The sequence below is a fragment of the Oxyura jamaicensis genome, chromosome 7, assembly GCF_011077185.1.
Source record: "Oxyura jamaicensis isolate SHBP4307 breed ruddy duck chromosome 7, BPBGC_Ojam_1.0, whole genome shotgun sequence".
Classification (NCBI taxonomy): domain Eukaryota; kingdom Metazoa; phylum Chordata; class Aves; order Anseriformes; family Anatidae; genus Oxyura; species Oxyura jamaicensis.
The window spans coordinates 12,155,368-12,168,340 of NC_048899.1; the positions used below are offsets into that span (position 1 = coordinate 12,155,368).

The window sequence follows — 12,973 nt, forward strand, 5'->3', positions numbered from 1 at the left end:
ATAACGACCCCAGCGTTTCTTGGGGTCTGTTTCCTTGGCACTCCAGACAAGATAAGGAACACCCATTTATTTATTTTTTGCATAGGCTATTTGTGGCAATTTCAAGATGCCTTAGATTAGGTTCTCAGCTCTTCTGAGGTTCTAAGAGGGGATGATCCAACAACCCATAAATATTTTGCAGAAGACTGAAAGCAGATACGGTAAAACTTTGAAGCAGCTCTTTTGGCTGTGATGCCACTAAACCACTGCACATGATAGCCTTCTTAGGAGATAACTCTGGGATAAACTCTTTCTCGTTGTTTTCTCAACTCATTGTGCTCTTTTCTTGTAGCAAGTTTTTTGAGTCTTTAAAACAGATCTAAAGAGCATAAGGCTAAGAATAAACGTGGTTTACCTACTGGCATATGGGAGTTAGTACCACCCACAGTGTAAAGTATTCAAATACAAGGTGAGACCTGAAGAATGTAAAAATAAGAAAATGAACTGAGTCTGAATAGGCTAGTTGGTCACCTAACTGGAAACTATAGGTAACAGATGAAAGGACTGTAGTTGGAAAAAATAAAAAATAGCTGTTGAAGAGAAGATCTGGAACAATGAGAAAGAGAGCTCTATTAAAATTACCTCCAGTGATCTTTGACCAGAGATGCCTTTGTGATGCCCTTGTTTGACCAGAGAGCCTTTTGTTAATACAGAACATCTGCAGGACCTTGCTAAGACTGAAAGAGTTAATTGCCAACCAGACCCTACTCTATATTTAGAGAAAGCATTTACAAATCTTTACACCAGAGTAAAGAAGATACAGATATCCTGGGAAATCTTCCAACTGTTCTGACGGAGTTCTCTTTTCTGGAAGTGCTAATGAATAACTTTTTCAGCTGTCATTTTAGGAAATCCAGGATAATGTTAACACTCTGTATTTAGTCATGGGGACATAAAAACTCTATTTGGAAATGCAAATATATACTGGAAATATCTTCTGAAAGTGAAACGATAAGCAACTTCACAAACAAAATTGCAGGAAAACTGAAAGTTACTTTAAGTATCTGAGTTGATTGTCCTTATCCTGGGCACACTAAATCCCCCTCCTAATGTGTCATGTAAGGACAGCAGGAGTGGAGTGGTTATATTTAACCGGTGAAACAAAATTGATGGCAATGGCATATAAAAACAAACAAAAAAAACTATGCACTGTATATCTTGAACAAATGACTTTTTAAAGCTTTGAATCAAGTCCACAGACTTCTAAAAGCATACACATGCTTTACAAAATGGTAAGAACACTTTTAATAAGTTGTATCAATTTAAAAATATTCCTCAGATTTCTTCTGCAGTCAATACCTTTTCAGTTTTATCATGTAAGACTTGATTTACTTATGTATATGTAAGAAGCATAAGAAGTCTTTACCTACGTTTTTTCCTTAAAGATTTTATATTGTTCTTGTTTTGTAGTCTGAACAGTAAAAGAAATAATGTGTTCTGCTGAAGATTAAGCCTGTGAAGATTAAGCACTACTATCCATTGCTAAAATCAAGTATGAAAGAAACTCTTTTCCTTATCTCCAGGTGCAGATAACTAGCTATACAGATTATCTACCGTACAGATTTTGTTTATATGAGATTTAACTGCTCCAGATGATTTATCATATGTTTGTCTTCAAAGATTCTTGGAATTCTGCCAAACGTCGTTTTAGATTTGCTTTTCAGATTTCTAGTTTCTTGTATTTAATAGGGGTATCCTTAATAAAATTCTTAGAAACTGATTATCTTTGTAGGATGTTTACCTATTGTTTGAGTTTTAAAGCATCTCTGGGTGTTTCTACTTCACTTGCCAGCTTCTTCAATCAGAAGAAATTACTATCCCTTTCTCTTCCAGAATGCTGAAGAATGCTTTAGATCTTATTCCTATGATGACCTACAACTGCGGAAAGTATTTCTAATATATTCTATACATGTCTTATGTTATTCCACTTTATGATTTCTCTTGCTCTGTAGTACCCCCATTTTGTGTAAAGGAGAGAGAAAAATAGTGCAGGTATGGATAGGCCAGTGCATGTGGATTGTCACTACTGAATGGCTCTAACCACCAAAGAGCAAATTGGTAAGAACTGGGGAAAGCATTTTTTTTCCAAATTCTTTTCAGGGGAATAGAAAAAACACCCAAACAAGAAGATAAAGGACTAAGATTCTGATTTTACTCCCAGGGAGGATGGGGGGAAAAGTAGAAGTATGTTTTCATACCTAGAGATGCTGTTTGTCCTTCCTTTCTCACACGTAACCGAGCAGGAAGAAAATAATAAACCGTCTGATACCTGAGAGCGTTGACACAAGGCACGTACAGTGTCCTTCCTTGGGCAACTTTCAGCAGGCAACAAGCAGGCACTTTTAAGCAGGATCTGAAAAGGAAACCACTGTGCTTAATCGTTACAGCTATCCTTCATTCTGTCCTATAATCCCTGCTTAAAAGCATCTGTGTCTTCAGCTCCATACCGTCATGTCACAGCAAGCCATGCAATTTAATAATGCTTTGTATGGAAAGGTTCTTCCCAGTCATTGTTTTAAACCTGCTGCCTGATCATTTATTGCATCTCCCTTAGGTATTGTGTAATGAAAAATAGCAAATGATTATTTCCTGTTGGGTTCCTACATCTCGCTCATGATTTCATGAATCTGAAGACAATTGTTATTCCGTTACCCAATTAGAAAATATCACACAAATGTATTTCTGTACATTTCCATACACTGAGTATTTAGCCTTGTATGTTTTCTAGATCCCCTCTTTCCCATGAAGGATCCGGAACTGTAAACACTACTCAAGTACACAAGGGATTTACACGGCAGTGTAATGAGCTCTTCTGCTTTGTTCTCGGATGCTTTTGGAGTCATTTCTAACATTGTTTGCCTTCTTGACTGCTGCTGAGTAGCAGGCTAATGTTTGCAGAAAACTATTCACAATGACTCCCAATGATAAAAGCTAATTTAGAGTCCATTATTGTGTATGCCTAGTTAGGGTTATTTTCATTGCTATTTACATTAGTTACTGTTGTAGAATTTCATCGGCCATCTTGCTGCCTGATCGCTTGCTATTGTGAGATCCTTCTACAACTGCTCACAGTCAGCTTCAGCTCTGTTTACCATGAATAATTTTGTGTCATCAGGAAACTTTAGAGACTCCTGGTCCTTGCAGAAGGAATTTTAGGCTATTCAAGTACAATGTTTTTCATTCAGAAGTACTCTAACCCATTCAGTCCTAAGGAGGACTCAAATAAGAAAGTCAATAATGTTGGGTAGTCAGTATCTGGGAAAGAAACTGGAGGTTGATCTGGTTTTCTACTCAGGATGGAGGTACGTGATGTCAGTCGTGATGTCAGCTGTGCTTTCTGATCCTTGGAGATGACTTTACAGCTTTGTGCACTCCTATAACTCCAGGACACATCCTTTCCATCACTCTGGTGCTTGCCTTTTGCATCGCTCGCTGCACTGCTGTGATCCTCCCGCCACATCCTGAATTCTTGTTCTGCTTAATTTACTGCCTGCCACTCCTCAGTGCTCCTCGGTGCTCTGCTTTGTGCTCATTCTTCAAAGCATTTCCACTTCACTAGCTACTGCTGCTGTACTCTTGCAGTTTTGCATAATTCGAATTAATCTGCAAAAAAGGCAAGGTGTAGCTTGCAAAAATCTTTAATAAAAACATGTCTGGGATCTATGCCTTGCCTGCAGGTACTGGTTTTCCAAACATGCACAAACCCTAACAATAAACAGCAACAAAAAAAAAATACTTCTACTACAGGAGAAGATAAACATTTCTTTAGGGTTTCTGCAAGTAAATATTTTTAGTGCCCATAGATCTACTTACTCTCATCATACAGATGGTAGAAAAGCATTTAATATATTTAGTAAACTTCCCTCTTTAAACAATGGGGTATTTGAAAGGCATTTGTGTCCTGCTAAGAATTATGGAAATAATTTTCTGATTTAACCTGTGAAAGCTTTATATTTTATGGAGAATTAAACTGTTTTAAAGCTGTCCTTTAGGAGACGTGCCTGAAATAGTTGTGTAAAATTCAGAATTTAAACAACATTTTAAATCTACCTTTCTACATTTTAGTTTCTCTTTGGTTTAAGTATTGGCAAGTTAGAAAAATACAAATATCTCTGTAATATCTCTGTAGGATAGCAACTTTAGAATTTGGTACTGAGATGGCCAGAGAATATTCAAGAACGTGTTGTTCTGAAACAAGACAGCTAATTACCAAGTACAGTTTTCTGAAGCTTCTTTCTGTCTATGCCTTCTTTTTCAGGTTAGTAATGCTGGGTGCCTACCTGACTTAGCTTACTTTGATATCTCCCAAAATCCTGCTTAATGTTTTTCCACTCTTGGAAACTGAATCTAGAAGAAGAAGAAAACAAAACAAAACAAAAAAACCTTAATGAATTCCCTTACCTACTTCCACTGCATTTAAAATGAGACTTGCAGCATCAGTTTAGAGAATAAAGGATTTTTTTTTTTTTTTTTCTCTTTTCTGAGAATCTTGTTGTAGACTAAGGGGACTGTGTCAAGAGAACCTTCTCTGATGGTCTCTGCTTCAACAGGCAAACAGCCAGAGCTCTTCATCTGCCACAGTCCCCCAGACCATCTTCTGCTGTACAAGGATGGTACCAAAGCTGGAACCTCCAGTTTGAGAAGTGGGGGAAAACACCCCAGCAGCATACACCCTGTTTATTTTAGCTTATTGAATGGGCTAGGCCCTGTCATTAGATTGTTGGAATCTTGTAAGTCTCTCACTACTTTCATGGAACTTGCCATCCCCACGCTTACCCCCTTGTACCCCTGCAGTTTGCCCTCAGTGCCATCCTGTCCTCCCGGCCTTTGGGTCCCTTTCCTCAGCCGGCAGCACAAAGGTCCCCTCGCGCTCCCAGGACGCGGAGCACAGAACCGGGGAGCCCCGGGTGCCGTAGGAGGCCTCGGGGCAGCGCCGGAGCCCGCAGCCTGCCCACGGCCACCCGTGACAGCCGGGGGCGGCCCCGCGGGAGGAGCACAGCCTCCTGCCTCCAGAGGTGTGTCTGGGCAGTCACGGGAGCTGTCACGGAGTATCTACAGGGGCTAGAAAATAGTAATACTAATAAAGCACGCTAATTAAACTAAGGAAGCGATTTTTCCTGCGGTTAGCGACAGCACCTAGCAGCTGCCGTTATCGGGGGACAAAGAGCGCGGGGCCGGGCACGGCAATGGCCTCACCGGGCCGCAGCCACGCCGCTGCCCCCGCTCACGGCTCCGGGCTCCGGTCCCGCCGCCTGCCTTCCAGTCCCTTCCCGTCCCCTCCGGTCCCCTGTCCTCCGCCCGGCCCCACCGAGCCCCGAGGCTACCTGCCCTGCCCTGCCCTGCCCTGCCCTACCCTGCCCTGCCCTGCCCTGTCACCGCCGTCTGTCGCCGTTGGGTGCCATGCGGCGCCGAGGGCACCTTATGCGGGCGGGGCGGGGGGCGGCGCGGCGGGGCTGCAGCGGCGGCGTGGCGGAGCGGCGGAGCGGCTGCCCGCCCCCTGCCTCCTTCCCTCCCTCCCTGCCTCCCTCCCTCCGTCAGACGGGCGGGGAGCTGCGGCGGGCGGGAGCGGGAGCGGCGGCGGCGGGGCGCAGTCGCCCGGGCCGCAGCGGGGATGCGCCGCGGATCCCGGCGACGAGGTGGGGGCGCCGAGCGGCCGGGCGGGGGGGGCGCGGCGCCAGGCTCGGCGGGGTGCGGAGCGGAGCGGAGCGGGGTGCGGTGCCGCCATCGGGGTGGGAGCATGGCCGGGGCGAGGCGGCGGCGGCGGGGCCCTGTGCGGGAGCCGGGGCCTGATCCGGCAGCGAGCGCCGCGGCGGGGCCGGGGCGAAGCCGGCGTTACGTAACCGGCGGGCGGGAGCCCCCGGCCCCGCGGCTCCCCCCGAGCCGGGCCGCGCTTTGGAGACCCCCCCCCCCAGCCCCGGCCCCCCAAGGCGAGCGGTGTGACATGGCCCCGCAAAGTCCGTGCGCCGCCGGGGTGCTCGCGCAGGGTACCTTTGTGTGTCCATTCTCCCTCTCTCTGTCAAAAATAAGGGCAGGGATGGCCTGCGTTCCCGCTGTCCTGGCATTGCTGCAGAACCCGTGCGGGCACTTGGGCTATGTATGAATTCATTAAAGCTGTGGCTTGGAAAGCATCCTCTTCCCAGAAGTGCTGATGCTTAAAGCAAGCACCTGACGTGGGCTTTGCCCATCGTTTCGGCCCGTCGTTTGATTTTATTTTGTAACCGCTTTAGCGTGCTGCACGACTCCATCGCTGATGCTCTTCCCCAAAGCTTCGGCAATGCAGATGCGATGGACAAACAGTACGTGAAACAAAAGACCTTGCTGCACTTCTCGGGGCGAGCTGGGAGCCCAAGGTCGAACCGCGAGCTGCAGTGCAACTTGCGTGGGGAGCCCGACCGAGCAAAAGTGTCCGCGGGCCCTCGCGGAGGGCTTAAGGGGCAGGCAGCGTCGGCAGCAGGCGCTCACGGAGTCAGTGAAGAAAACTCTTCAGTGAAGGTGTGAGGAAATAGCTATTTTGGGAGTACAATCAACTGTATCAGCTCAGTTTTAATGGAACTAGAACGTTTAATTGCCTTCCTAACGGATTTTCTGTTCTCCAGATGATTAACTTGCGGAATGACACCAGCTCAAAGATTAAAATCTCATCAAATATCTAATGGTTTCTGTATAATATAATTGTGTTTGGTTTATAATAGTTCTTTTCTAATAACTGGTCTTTGTCCATGTAGCTGGAGATACTGTAATTAGACTTTTTTATCTTGGTATGAATGACATGACCTTGACCTCTAGAGGTTTACATTTGAACTACTTTTTCTGTACAAGTAAGTGGTATGATGTATACCTGGAAAAACAAAATACTGAGAAATTTGTGACTGAAGGCCCTCTAAAATGATTTCCTTGCTTCTAAGGACTACAAAAAGTACCTTTGGTTTTACTGGAGTTCCTCAAGCTCGCTTCTTCCACTGCCTTTTAGTGGTTTACTGTATGCTCCCAGATGCTTCACAGGGCTTGTGAGCTCTGTAGCGCTAGGGTTATCGTCAGCAGCTTTTCTTGTCACTCACCCTCCTTAGTTCGTAGCCCATTCATAGCTTACTCATACATCTCCCTGTTGCCATTTTTCTAATCTTTATTTTGCTTCAGTTCCACCCAGGGATAAGCAAACATTGAGTTGTGTACCTGTAGGAATGAGTGTTTTTTTTTTTTTTTCTCCAAGTGCTGGTGTTGAAAGGCTGTACTATATATACGTTTATATGTTTGGATGTGTCCTTTGTACAACCATCAAAAATACAACATTGCTCGCAGGTGTTACTCTGCAACTGAGCAGCCCGTTTGGGCCTTGCTGCAAAGGTACCATGGCCGTGGAAAGGTAAAGCATCACAGCTTCTTCAGCAGGGCCATTCCTGCCTCTTGCTGTCTTGCGTGTGCTGCTGGAGATGTGACTTCTTCCTTCCGCCCAGGCTGGAGATGGAGGCAGGGGATATTCGTATTACTGCTTTGTTTCCCTTCAGTTTTCAGCACGTGTATGAATAGGACGTGCATGTGTATCTAGCCCGTGGTGCCCTGCATTTCTTCTGAAGTACGATCTGCCACTGGATTTCTTAGCGTGACAGATGTGAATGGCTTAGCTGTTGTGCTGCCTAATACATGAGATACTACCATGGGTTATCTCTATTTTTTTTTTTTTTTTTTTTTTTTTTTTTTTTTTTCTTTTTTTTTCTGATTGCTTAGGTTTCTGGTATCATGTGTTTTTGTCTCAGGAGAGCTGTATTTCCTAAGGAGCATTAGCCTTCCAGGTCAGTCCTGCCATGCCCCACTGGAGAACCTGCTATCACTGCTCCTGGCATTGCAATGGGAGGTAGGAAAGGCTACTGAAGGTGGACGTCTGCATTTGTAGCGTGTATGCAGATATACAGTAAGTCTGTGCTGATGGTTTAATTAACTCTTAAGTCTCATATATAGGATAGAAAATAATTGTCTGTTTCTCCTGTCTTTTCTAACGTATTTTTTTAAACACTGAACAATTCAAACAGTTCCCAGAGATTTCTGGTGTATATGATGATTAAAACCTGTGAGGCTTAATTTTTATTTATTTATTTATTTATTTATTTTACTGGTAACTAAATGTTTTTGAAGTTTTTGACTATACTGGCATGGGAAAAGGCAGCAGTTCCTGTAGATAATTTTCTTGGGGAATGTTACTCTGGGCAACTGCACTTCTAAAAGGAATTTCTTGAAGAATTTCCTTCAGGCTTGTGTTTTTTTCTTAAGATGGGTTTTAATGAGATAAAAAAAAAGTCCTTCCCAGTGGAATAATAAAGTAAATGCTTTTTTTTTATTATTATTATTTTTTGTTTGAATTTGCATCATCAAGGTTCTAAATGTCAAAGGAAGTGGCAACAGGTAATATATACAAATGTGAGTAATTTTACCCAGGCCATGTGAAGGATGTTGGATTTTTGGCAGATTCAAAACATAGCTGTGGTGATAGATGGGGAAACTCCAACTGTAAGAGGTGTAATGGGGAGGAAGTTGTGTAATGAGGGGGCGGCTGAGGCTAGCTGAATTTGGCTGAAATATTATGAAACATTAAGAATAATAAATTATAGTAATGTTTGTGCTACAAATAATGTTATCTATGTATGTTTGTAATTAATTTAACTGTCTGCATACCTAGGTTTTCCAGGCTGTGAATACAAACCCACAGCTTTCAGCTGTTTCCTCTAAGTATATAGACATATATACATATAAAGGCAGAATGTAGACATAAGGGCAGTTAAGAGCTTTCTTTAAATGCTGCTGTGTTTGTCCTGTTGAACGGTGTTTCTGGCACGTCCCTCTTCATGGTTCTTCCCTTCAGAAGAGCTGAAAAATAGTGGACGAGCTTTTCAGTGCTGGCAGCTGATAAGCCGGTCAAAGTGAGGTTAGCTGAAGCGTGAAATACAGAAGACAGGAGAAGAACATGAGGGTCATGATGTACAGGCAGTCAAACCAGTGTCTTTTAAGGAAACTTTTAGGCTGAATAGACCAGTTTAGCTATAGAGGTAGGGAAAAAAAAGTGAACAATACTAAAATACTGGAGACAACTGCTGAAAGAAGAAAAAACAGAGTTGAAGAGTGTGCGTGTGTGTCTATCTGTTTTAAAAGGGGATTTGGATGAAGTGGCATCCAGAGATTCCTTCCAACCTGACTTATTCTGACTGCTTTGGCATAACCCAGACACTTCTGTTTGCTCCTTACAATGAAAAATAGACGGAGCTTAGTAACTCTGAATTACTTTCTCTGTGTATTAACCCCAGAGAACCTGCAACTAGTTTGGGTGCTGGCTCCAAGTAAAGCGTGTCAGTATGTGCTTGAGAGGTGTACGTGGTTATGGAGGGTGGCAGCAGGGAGTGAGCTGCTGAATTTCCAAGCCTGTCTTTTTGAGAAAGGTGCAGAATTTCTAAGCCTGTCTTTCTGAGAAAGCTGCAGACTGGTTGTTCAAATGATTGCAATGTGAGCACCTCCATCATCAGGTTGGAAACTGGTGAACCTTGTATCTTATTTCTTGTATGGATTCATGACTTTAAGAAGTGGATCTTTGAAGGAGGAGGAGTAAGCTGGAGATTAAAAAAGAGTGAGAGGAGGGGTCTGGAAAATCACAGAATCCTAGAATAACCCGAATGGCAGTGACTGTCAAGGATCATTGAGTTGTACACCTGGCTTCATACAGAACCACCCCAAAATTAATCCACATGTCTGAGAGCATTTTCCAAATGCTTCTTGAACTCTGGCAGGCTTGGAGCTGTAACCGCTTCCCTGGGAATGTATTACAGTGGTGACGGCCTGACGATCACGAGAGCTTTTATAGCGATCCTTTGAAATGCCTCACTGCAGCAGAGAGAGCAGTTGCATTCAGGAACAAAATTAAATATTTTGTATGTGTGTTCCTTAAAGGTGAATATAGTTTAATACTAGTTGAGAATGCTTCTCTTGAAGAAAATAATGGATTCATTAACTTGAGGTGTAAAGAAATTTATAGTAGATTATGAGTTTTGTATAGAGCTGCAAGGACTTCAAGTAACAGGTGTTGTGGTGCATTAGATCCCAAGAGTAAGTTTTCTGGCAAAAAATCATTTTCCTTCTGGGAAACAGTTTTCTGGCTGTATCCTTGCTTGGGGGATGGTATTTGTGTTTCTAGCAGAGTGCTATCCCTGAGCATCTCTTGAAGGTTTAATGTTCCTCAGTTAAATATTTCACATTTATGAAATTGAAGTCCACTCCAGTGGAAAAATCAATAGAAGAACTTTACTTCACACTTTCTGTAACATAATTGGGGTGGGAGACCAAAGAGTTGTAGAAACTGTGGTGGCGACTGCTAACTGAACTTAGAGACGGACTATGGAGTTGGAGCTCGCTTTGGTGGTTCATGCTGACAGTTTGAATGAGAAAGCAATAAATAATTAAAACATTAGCACTGAGGGTGGGAGGTGAAGGGGGCATGACATGGGACATGAGCATACCTCTGACACTTAGAAGAGCTGGAGGGAGAGCAGCCTGGTACAAGGCCCAGGGCATCAGCCAGGACTCGGGCACATCAAGTCACTATGGGTGAGTGTCATTTTCCCTTGGTTCTCTGGTGCCAGTCTCACCTGGACCTTGATTTGTGTGCATGTTTCACAGGGTAGGCAATCCTGAACAGAAATCTCTGGCCACATCTCATGTTTAATAAAGCAATACTAGATTACATGACACTGAGCAGAGTTTCTGTTTTTGCAGCCACTCCACCCCATTTACCTGTGACAATCCCAGCATGGGTAAGGTGATGATAAAGAGGATTTGGGTCAAGAGAAGTTTCTGTGAATGTATCACAGGAATGATTTTAAGCTGGTGATTTGACTTCAGGTTCTACCTCTTCTGTGTTTAAAGCTTGTGTTTCCTGGTTTTAATATGTTTCTGGAAGGCAAACTTTGTGCAGAAGACAGTTGCAGAAAACAGGATGGGATTGATATAAAATGGAGTATATGTTATGTAGAGAATGAGTCTGGATATAAAGTGTCAGCATGCCTCTGATACTGGAAGGTTAGTTCTGTAGCCAGACAAATTCTATGACTTTCCTTGTAATAATTGTTGATGCATAAAACCTTTCTTTTTCTTTTCATTTTTTTTTTTTCCTCCCTCTTCCTGATACAATTGAATTTTTAAAATTGAATTTTATCTTTCTGAGTTCACCTACACTTGACAACTGTGCTTTTTTTCTTCTTTTTGTATGTGTAACTCATGTTAACTATGTCCAGGTCATAGTTGCACCTGGCTTAATGTTCTTGAATGACAAAATCACAAGCAAAAATATTCAATTATCTGGGAAAAAAATGATGTTCTCTAACTTTCCCTGTGACCTGTATTTTTGCACATATACGATGGGAAGCTAAACATAAAGCATATGCCAGTCCACTGAGCAGGCTTCTTGGTCCCTTCTATGACTGGCAGTGCACCCTACACATAAAGGCAGTGGTCAGTTTGCAGCATACAATTCAGAGTGACATGCAGTGCTTTTTTTTTTTTTTTTTTTTTTTTTTAAAATTGCCGCAACAAATTAGTTTCAGGAAGAAATATGTCCCTGCCCAGTCGCCATAAATACTGCTGTGTGACAGAACTTACAAAGAAAATGAAATGGGTGGTTTCTGCCTCTAATTGACATAATCCTGGTTGTGTATTTTGCGAAATGTGAGTTCAGGATTAATAAGGTAGGCCTCAGATCAGAATTTGAGGATTAGAATTAGTCAAGCTGACTAACACTCAAGCCTTTACATGACTCTTCAGTAATTCAACGTGCTTTTGCAATGCCTGGGAGTTTAAGGAATAGAAGTAGTTTCAGAATTAATCTATAATATTACAACAGTTGAAGTGGTTTAAAGCTTGGTAAGCCAGCACTGTTTAAGCTGTGGCTGATGCAAGCTAGGCTCCCAGCACTCTCTAGAAAAGGAACAGCATCTCATGACAAAGAAGTTTCATTTCTCAGTGCCACCACCTGTGTTCATTGACAAGCTGTATGGGTTTATTTTTCTTTCTTCTGTTCTTCTGTTTCATCAGGCTGCGGACACCATGTACTGTGCTGAGAAATGCAGAAATGCTTGTGGAGGGCATGGCAGCTTTATTCATTTCATACTTTAGCATTTCTGGCAATATTCCCATGTTGAAAACTGATCGAAACAAACTGCTCTTAGGCCACAGATATCTTGAGGAACATGCAGTTCTGCCTTCTTGGCTGCTTCTTGGATAGTTTGCAGTGAAAAATATGTCATAGCTGTGTGATATAACACTGGAGAAAACACAAACATTAGACAAATCTGTTTAGTTTCACAGAAATATGCAAATTAATTTTTGAAACTTTTTTTTTTTTTTAATGCAGCAGGGGTGTGTTCTTGCCCTGTCTTTCATTAGTAATCTGGGTTTCCAGCACCGAGACGTGCTTCTCCAGCTTTTGTCCTCTGATTTATGACATGTTGGATCTTAACCACAATCCAGTTGACCAGTTCATTTTTTTTTCCTTTCTTACCTACTGATTTATGATAACATGGAAACACAGCTCATTCTCTAGGGAAAAAGTGAAATGAAGTGTAAACAAAATGCTCTGAAATTTGCAGAGTGAGCATATCAAGGAAAATCAGTTGTTTTCCTGATGGACTTTTTACCTAGTAGCAATGTCAGGTGCTGTTTCTTAATGACCGTGAGTGAAATATTTTTGCAGTTTATGTTGGTCACTCTGTCAAGGTGGGCTGTACGTTTAAACAATTCAGAAGCAGAATTAAAAACAATGGTACAACTTCCAAACGTTTCTTTTTTAGAAGGACAAGTCTGAACAGAAATAAATGTATTTGTATTGTGAGATACAGAAAGTAGTTCAAGCAGACCTCTCTGAAGTTTTTCTTTTTAAACAATCTCAGTATGCTGCAAAAAT

General features: G+C 42.6%; 2 protein-coding genes across 7 annotated transcripts in view; one reads left to right on the forward strand and one right to left on the reverse strand.

Moving 5' to 3' along the window:
* LOC118169798 (cytochrome c, somatic-like) overlaps window positions 1-2,546 on the reverse strand; it is a 28,418-nt gene extending 25,872 nt beyond the window's left edge. The window contains exon 1 of the mRNA XM_035331436.1: window positions 2,238-2,546. The gene's annotated coding sequence lies outside the window, so the exon portion shown is untranslated. The remainder of the gene's footprint in view (window positions 1-2,237) is intronic.
* A 3,028-nt stretch (window positions 2,547-5,574) lies between these two features.
* The window catches only part of OSBPL6 (oxysterol binding protein like 6), a 97,243-nt gene continuing 89,844 nt past the window's right edge, over window positions 5,575-12,973 (forward strand). For 5 of the 6 annotated variants that reach the window (XM_035331414.1, XM_035331418.1, XM_035331416.1 and 2 more), the window contains exon 1: window positions 5,575-5,675. The gene's annotated coding sequence lies outside the window, so the exon portion shown is untranslated. The remainder of the gene's footprint in view (window positions 5,676-12,973) is intronic. The other variant, XM_035331419.1, reaches the window with a different exon arrangement.